Source organism: Macrobrachium nipponense, chromosome 24, assembly GCF_015104395.2.
Source record: "Macrobrachium nipponense isolate FS-2020 chromosome 24, ASM1510439v2, whole genome shotgun sequence".
Taxonomy (NCBI): domain Eukaryota; kingdom Metazoa; phylum Arthropoda; class Malacostraca; order Decapoda; family Palaemonidae; genus Macrobrachium; species Macrobrachium nipponense.
Window position 1 is genome coordinate 57,913,050 of NC_061091.1, and position 9,701 is coordinate 57,922,750.

General features: G+C 35.7%; 1 pseudogene; it reads left to right on the forward strand.

Annotated features, from left to right (window-relative positions):
- The first annotated feature begins 8,023 nt into the window (after nt 1–8,023).
- Nucleotides 8,024–9,336, forward strand: LOC135203195 (androgen-induced gene 1 protein-like; annotated as a pseudogene).
- The last annotated feature ends 365 nt before the right edge of the window (nt 9,337–9,701 follow it).

Here is a 9,701-nt window from a genome sequence, read left to right on the forward strand (position 1 = left end):
CAATACGAAACCAATCTATTTCAGATAAAGAAAAAGCTTGCCAGATATATAAATATATATATATACACTGTAAACAATTGAACAAAGCTGTAAACACTGTCGCAACTACCAAAGAAAAACAGCAGAAAAACAGGAAGGATTACAGCCTCAAGATCATTCCCAAATGAACAAGCCAAGTTATATTTGAGTAACTCCTAAGGATTCAAACTACTATCACAAAAAGAAAGAATACCAGTGAAAGAACACAACCTGGACCTAAAGAATTATGAAACAAGAAACCGAGCGACCACAAGATAAAATCAAAATACACTGCAATGCAGAAAAACTCAAGGGCAGCGGAGCTAAACAAAATTAAACATGATCACGACACCATCATGACTGACCTTTGTCGTCAAACCAAAATATTTACATACAGAAACGGTACTAAACTTACAACTACAAATCAACGCTCAACATTCACTATTAACATTACCACAAGCACCACGGATGTTTCAAGTTTACTATAGTTGTACCTTAAATAAGGGCCACTGGTGATTCATGCAACAATCACGCAACCTAGAGAGCCTAAAGTGGGAGTCGACCAATGACGTAACCGAACCTTTCCAATGCACTTTCCTTGCATAGAGGGCAATATTCAATGAACATCCGGTGCATATTTATAAATACTTTATTACACGAACTAGTTTGGCGGCGTTAATTCGACTAGTTAGCAATAAAGAAAATTGATTCCTGAAAGGACGACGAAAATCAATGGCAGAGAGAGAGAGAGAGAGAGAGAGAGAGAGAGAGAGAGAGAGAGAGAGAGAGAATGTGTGTTTCAGTCCCAAGGTCAAGGTACAAGTTGCTAAGCATCCAACCGGTAAGATCATCTTCATTTCTTCCCAGACTACGAAAATAGGTCAACCCTCTATAAATGAAAGGCTAACTAAATTACTTTGAAAGTATAACAATATATTAAAAGCCATACAGACCAACAAAATTATATAGTTATTATATATATATATATATATTATATATTGGTATATATATATATATATATATATATATATATATTATATATATATATATATATGTATACCTAATATATATATATATATATTATAACTATAATATCTAGTGGTTATTTATTCAAAAAAAGTTACAAGCTATCAAATACAACTGGTCCTCATTATCAAATATCCAAGAAAAAAATCAAGATAATTCTAGTAACTGTACTATTGCACAGAACAACTTTATATGACAAATACATACATGTTTACCCGTAAGTCTGAATCACATCTGGAGAGAGAGAGAGAGAGAGAGAGAGAGAGAGAGAGAGAGAGAGAGAGAGAGAGAGAGAGAGAGAGAGAGAGAGAGACATGAATTCTGCTATCGCTTAAAAAGTCCAAATCTAAATCAGTCCGTACTCTTGCCCCTCAAGTTAATGAATATAGCCATTCCATTTACTATTCAAATACAAAGAATAAAAATCGGCGCACACCCCTTATCATCCAGAGGGGTCACCTAACGAAGGTTTCTACAGACCCTTGGATTCATTTTTGTTTGTTTGTTTGTTTGCATAGCGTTTTAACGTTGCATGGAACCAGTGGTTATTCAGCAACAGGACCGTCGGCTTTACGTGATTTCCAAACCACGTCGAGAGTGAACTTCTATCCCCAGAAATACACATCTCTCACCCCTCAATGGAATGCCCGAGAATCGCACTCGCGGCCACAGAGGTGGCACGCCAACACCATACTGACCACGCCACTGAGGTACTCAGACCCATTGATAACCGTCCGTCCGTTCTCGAGTTCCCTAGCAATAATAACCTTCAGCGACGCGGCCGATTAAATTGTCATCACGACCACAATAATTAATTCGCTGCATTACTCTACTTACGTCTGGCTCTCCAAAAATGCTATAGGGTAGAATAGAATACAGAATAGGCCAGAGGCCAAGCGCTGGAACGTAAGAGGTCAATCAGTGCTGAAACAGAAACTGACAGTGAAAAGGTTTGGAAGGTGTAACAGGAAGAAAACTTAGCAGTTCCACTATAATAAACTGTTAGAAGGGGTTGTAAAGTACGACGGAAGAAAGAATATGAACGGAGGGAAGAGGAGAAAAAAAAATAAAGGGCTCCAGCTAAGGGCCAAAAAATAAAACACATTTCCCCAATACCTACAGTACACCGCATGAGGTGCACTGACGGTACTACCCGGAATTTATACGGTATTAAACCTGTTTTTAACGATTCAAGTCTTCTACTCTTATCAACCTGTAAACTCTTAACGCATCTTGATCCTATCAGAAAAGCTTTCACAGGAAAAGAAGCTCACTCGACAGAAAACGAAAGTTGGTTGGCTTTCTGTTTTACAAAACAGAAAGAGAGAATGAGTCTAGAGAAACTGTAAGGGGGAGAAACCGGGTGAAAGCAAAGAGAGAGCCTAGACATGCGACAACGGCATCAAAATCTCTAACATTCAAGGTCAAACTCTGATCTGAAAACCCCCTTTCTCAAGTAGGAACCCGAATTTTGGGTCACCACAACATTTCCATACTTTCAATTGGTTTCTTTCCCTCTAACATAAACGCACGAATCTCTCTGTCATTCGAAAGTCCGATGTGGGAAGAGTAAAATTAATCCCCACAAACATCAGAAATAATTAACATGCTACGCTATCATATACATTTATTTCTAGTCTGCAAATATAAACCTCTTATCTTCATCAAATTTCTTTCTGTAATAAAAAAAAAATAAAAAAAAAACTCTGTTCCCCATAAACACTTGTAATAATTATATTTAACATCCTACGTTATATTTTATACATTAATTTATTTGTATAGTCTGAAAATATAAACCCATTGTCTTAATCTTTACATTATATGATTTATAAAATTAATTTTCTGTATCTTTTATCGTCACCAAGTTTTCTTAAGTTCTTATTCCTAAACCCGCTTTGCCAATTGTTACTTATTTGAATCCAAGTGGACAGTTTACGTTTGATTAGACCTAACCCACTTCAAGCTGATGTCTTCAAGGGCGACTAATAATCATACATATATATAATTCCACATTGTACAATAATATAAATAATGTCAAATATATAATTCACATTGTACAATAATAAAAATAATGTCAAATATATAATTCCACATTGCACAATACCAACACTACCCATACTAAACAGTTTAGAAAATGAGCCATTTTCTTTTAAAAAATGTTTTGCCATCACCAAAGAAAACGGTTAGGGAAGACTTCTGCGTTATGGGTAACTATACTATAACTATACATATATTTGAAAACTAAAAGAATGCGAAACATTTAAACTTCAACAGTCAAGATAATCCTTCTAGCAAATACATGTCCAGTTAGTGACTTAGCAGATTTTAAAAAGAATCCACAGCATTATTTCATTCCACTTTAACAATAGAGCAATATCCTCTATGGCCGAGTATTCCACTTTTTAATTTTCTGGAAGGAGAAAACTCATTGGGAGGGAAGAAGGGGAGAAAGGACATCTCATAAGAAAGCCGATTACTTAACCAGTAACCTAGTTTTCGAGGTGGAATTAAATTCTGAATGGCACCCAAAATGGGGTCATTAGAAGGGTGCAAGTCGCAGGGTTGGTCGACGTTCACACGATATTCAATAATCAAAATCAATAATTGGTAACGCCACCAACTTTATATGTACGGTACTGGTAACAACGAGCTTTGCTTTTGGTACACGTCCCCCACCCCCTTTTCTCCCCACTTGTCCCATTCAAAAGTAACAGTAACAAGACCCCCCCCCTCCTCATTACAGTGCATTCTACCCACTTCTGGCCATCCCAGGTCCCAGTTCCATATTTTATATATATATATATTATATATATATATATATATATTATATATATATATAATATATTATATCAAGAGAGAGAGTCCCTATCCCCTTTAAGGGAACCACTACGTGGAGAGAGATTGAAAGTAAATGAGAGATCGTGAGCCCTACTTTCTCTTGCTGACATAGCTTTTCTTCTTTGCCAATTTCCTCTTCGCTCTTTCGTCCTCTCTCCTGCGAGGTACCCGGGACGACAAAGATTTCCTTTCTCATAATTCATTTTCTCTGGCCTCCAAAATCTGCAGACTGTCAACGACCTCAATGTTTACTTCAGCGACTAAGTAGTGCAATATTCATGACTCAGTCTAGGTATAAAAAAACTAGTGGGGGTCAGGAAACGACAGCTTACAGTGAAAACTAAATTTACACTTGACAATCAGCGGTAATTATTTAAAATATAAAATGTATTTTTCAGGTAAAATTGCAACATGACTAAGTTATACAAAAATTAAAATCTCGGTTTCGTTGGTTTAATATCAAGGTTACATAACACCTCCAGTTGGGTATCGTGAGATGTAGTTTTAGTGAAGTAACCTACAGTATTAAACGCATTAAAAACCAGACATGACCCATCACCCTCATTAAGAAATAACGAACTTAACCAGAGCTAAAGTATCTAAACCTCCTTTTTCAGCAAGGAATCAATTACTACATATGAGGAACAATAGTTTACAAAGGGCCTGACCATACTACACGCCATTTTTTCTGAAATAATAATAATAATAACAATAACAATAATAATAATAAACTATTCCCAACCTTTTACTTTTATGTGCGCGCTATATTATAAATATCGACACTTCAATTCTCTTATAAAGATCTAACTCCGGACATTTAGACAAAAATAAAGCAAATGGACAATACGAACTTTAGTAGTCAATTATTGTATGGATGCAAATTCACATCCAAATGAGTTAATCGTTAATAGCACACACTCATTCCTGCTAGGCGGTACTTTTCTATAAAGACTACCATTCGTTTCTATCTACATTCAGACAATTTAAACTGGACTACTTGAGGTTTAATACTTTCCATTTTTTATTAAGGGTCAGGCCACCGGGCCGTGGCTGAAAGTTTCATGGGACGCGGCTGAGTTTCATACAGCATTATACACTGCAGAAAATTCGATGCATTTTTTTTTTTTTTTTACTTATTTACCTTAAGAATAAATCCAGAGTGGTAGTATGACTAGTGCCCTAAAAAAAACTACTATCAGTCTGCCATGAAGTTTTCAATTGTCTATTACAAAACTCGCATCTTCGAAAGCACATTTCCTTTTCCACCAATAGGCCCCTACAGTTCTCTTCGGTGGGGATCAACTCCCAAAGCTCGGATATTGCTCCTCCACAGGATCATGTGAACATTTGGGAAGAATATGAAGGGGAGGGTAAATGTAAGGTTTCAGCCACATCTCATCTTCAAGGCCAGAGAGAGAGAGAGAGAGAGAGAGAGAGAGAGAGAGAGAGAGAGAGAGAGAGAGGCTTACTTTCGTTGATCTACCTTTTCTCCCTCGCCAATTCCTTTACTGCTATGTGGAGCAGAAGCATCTTTTCTCTGTCGTTCATTTCTCCATGACCTCTAAAAAACCAGAGAGAGACTGTGTCACTGACCTCAATCCCGGCCCTCGATGGCCCAGAAGAGATCGTAGACGCCTGAGTAAGTCGCGTGATGTAGCACAACAGTCTCAACCCCCTTCCCTACCCCCCCCCACAGTATGTATATATATATATATATATATATATATATATATATATATATATATATATATATATATATATATATATATATATATTATATATATATATATATATATATATATATATATATATATATATATATATATATATATATATATATATATATATATATATATATATATATATATATATATATATATATATAAATTAAAATACATGTCAATTAAAACATAAAACCAACCATTCTTAATCGAAAAGTTCATAAAATAGTTAAAATTGTAAAACAGAAAAAATAAATATAATAATAGTAAAGAGGAAGGGAATAACAGTATTAAAAAAAAAAAACACCTGCTCTGTCAGAAAATGACAGTTGAATGACAAGGAGGGAAGGTAGAGCCACGAAGGAAACATGCTCACGCCAAATACAGGGGTACAGAAGTGGTGTGCGAGTTCAATCCTAACGCCAACTACTTAATGAATAATGACTCAAGAATGGGCAGTTCGCGTGTCTTGTTTGGCCCAAGATGGAAAACTCTGTGTATTTGATATCAACATGGCAAATTTTTTAATGATTTCTGACGTTAGAGAATTCAGGGTTGGACAATTTACAGCCAGTACGATGGCTAACACCTCTGAGTCAGCTCAGACCTTCAGCAATCTTTTGGTCGATCCCACGTAAATCCCCGAATCACATTTGGGGCAACAATATTTATAAACGACCATTGCTTGCAACGTTGGACAGAGCTTGTCTTTGATTTTAAAAAAAGAACCAACTGTAAGAGGATTTCTTCGAATTAAAATAACTTGCAGCAAGCTAAAATGTTTCTCAATAATTAACTTTATATCCTTTCTAAATTTATCCTCTTTAATAAAAGGAATACTCGCATATAGTTTCTTACGAGGAGCCGTACTAATAGTTGGTAAATCAAGTGGTTTCTTATTTAAAAAGGCTTTACGGCGTTTAAAAAAGATACGAGATGGATAAGTTATCAGTAAAGTACCTACATAAAAACAACTTCATTGTGAAAATGGTCCCTTGAGGAGTTTAAAGAGTAATCTCTGTGAAGCAGAGTAAAAATCGAAGTTACCTTATAATTAAAATAATACGAACTATAAAAATTGGAACCAAGTCCAGAGAAGGTCTTTTTTCGAAACACTGAAGTGTTAAAACGATCATTACATCTAGAAACTAAAACATCTAAAAATGCCAACTGATCATTTTGTTCCTTCTCCAAGGTAAACCTAATATTAGGCGAAATGTGGATCTAAAAGGACAAAGGTATCCGTCCACACCTTTTATAAACAAGGTAAAAACTGAGGGGGGAATTATCAAACAATTTCTCCTCCAGGGAGCACAAAGATATTGCAAATATATGGTACTGGGTTCAATGAAAATCTTATCTAAAATAACCTCAATTGTCTCCTTAACAGAAAATTAGTAAAACGTGACTACATCAAAACTTGTCATAAAAAGATTGGAGTCCTATTCTAAAATATAGGACTTTAATTTTTTTTTTTTTTACAGTATACTGATTGGAGGCAAACGGTTCTAACAAAGGAACTAGATATTAGGCCAGTTTATAGTTAGGTGAATGAATAGAGGATAAGATTGGTCTCATTGGAACACTTTCTTTGTGTGTTTTGGGCAAACCATACAAAATACCGAGAGTTCCCAGAGCAAAAGAGATCGTTATAAGTAGTTGGGTCAATTATATTTTTGCAATCAGGTTTGCCAATTTTTGGGAATTTATTATCCATTAAAATCACTTCCATCTTACTAACATAATCGGCTCTATTCATGAGAACGGTACCTTTCACCTTATCTGGTCTAGTAATAATCAAATCTTTATTTTTAGCTAACGTTTTCAAAATATCCATTTTTTTTTTTCAAGTCCAACCAGTGGTAGTGGTAATATTCCTGAAAGTTCTTCGAGTGATTTCTGATAGTGACATTGCAGTTTACTCGTGTCAAATTTAAATGGTTGTTGGAGTCGATGGAATAGTGACTCAAGTAATATGAAAAATCTGTTATAATTAGGTTTGTAGCATGCCCAGCAAAAGTCCAACCCTAAGGATAATAAACATTCTTCACGTTTAGATAAGACATGAGGAAAATTTTAAAATTGAACTCAGACATTGGTTAAGGTATGTAACACAAGATTTTGCAAAATTTTATAAAATGACATTGTTGGATATTAGAACTGTGGTCAGAAATATTTTTGTTGAACAAGTTTGAGAGATAATAAAATCAATAAAAGCGTGCGCTTCGTACACGTGGATATAGATCGTTTACATGGGACAGATGCTTAGAAATATAAAAATTCTTAGGGTCGATCTCTATGTCCAAAAGTTTGTTGGTGGCGTCTACATGGAACTCCGTTCTGTATAGAGAGGCACGGTACAACTTAAATTTTATCTTTGTATGAATTCCAGAGTCAACTGAAGATTATCAACCTTCAGAATGGATCTTGTTGGAGCACTGATACACTTTATATTATCTATCCATTATCCTGAGGAATTTTTTAAACATGGAGTTCCTTTTGGAGGACCCTTAAAGTATCTTACATTTTGGGATATGTTAATCCAGTTTGCTTACTTCACATTGGCGTTCATCAATGACATAGCTGGTTCCAACATTGCAGTTTACAAAAACCAAACAAAGCTTCAGAGGCTTCGAGATTTTGCATTCAGCACAGTGGTTTTTGCCTGTGGTGTGTTTGTTACGATTTCTTTTTGGGGGATTTACAATAAAGACAGAAACCTGGTATTCCCGCCTATTTTTGACTCTTGGTTTCCTTCTTGGCTGAACCATAATATTCACACAACACCCTTAATTGTAGTTTCACTTGAACTTTACATGGTTCCTCACAGATTCCCAAAACGTCAAACATGGTTGTTTGTTGTAGCTCTTTTATTTGACATATCTTGCCTGGGTGCGTTATATTGCATATATACGGGTTCTGCCTATGTATAGGATGGCAACCCGTTGAATGTTTATTTTATTGCGACTGTTATACGCAAGCATACTGTTTCTACTTCCCATTCTCGTCTGAGTGACATCGAGGTAGAGATATTTTCTAAGTTCCCATTTGGTTTCTTCTTCAGTATAGGGGAGATGACTCAAACTCCTGGTTTCAAACTTAACAGTTTTATTACAACTCCATCACAGGAGTATAGGAAGAGTTAGTTCAGAGAACTGCTCTGATTGAAGAGAAGTAGAGATCTAAAATTACAAAGTCTTTCACTAAGATAGCAGACAATAGCTATCTCAGCATATACAACATACAGACATACGAACATGTGACTCGGAAGTCAAGTGTTTCCTCTGCAGGTGATAGGTCACCAGCTTCGCATAGGAAGGAGCTGTGACCTGTTTACAAGATAGTGTCAAATGATTACACAGGCAAATGCAAACCAGGGCATTGCAAGCATAGCACGGCAGTGTCTGGCTTACGTCCTGTTATGAACACCTATCACGCTCCTATTTCGCCAATGACCCTTCGGGTCATGGGGGTTTCTCGTATATATATCAAATATATTCAATAATAATGTAATTTATTACACATATGCTAGTGGCCACTGGGTGTATCCAATTCTTGCACATTTACCAGGAGGATGAAGTGTAGTGTTTATATCATTAATCTCTGTTTTAGCCAGTTTATTTTATATTCTTGGAGAAGGTATGAACAACAGAATAAGGGCCCTGACGATGTTACAAGCTTTTGTTACGAAACGCGTTGGCAATAAATGAATATTTCCCGTCATCTGGTTGCCTCCTTATCACCCGATCTACATGTACCTTACCCTCTATTCATTCACGTAACTATAAACTGGCCAAATATCTAGTTCCTTTGTTAGAACCGCTTCCTTCCAATCAATACTGTAACAAAAAAAAACAAAAAAAATGAATTAAAGTCTAATATTTTACAATAGGACTGATCTTTTTATGACAAGTTTTGATGTAGAGTCACTTTTTACTAATGTTCCTGTAGAGGAGACAATTGAAGTTATTTTAGTTAAGATTTTTATTGAACCCAGTACCATATATTTAAGTATGACCGCAATAATTTTTAGTAGTTACTACAACTGGCAGTGCTGGACACTGCCTTTATTTTTAATGATTGTCTGTATAAACAGAC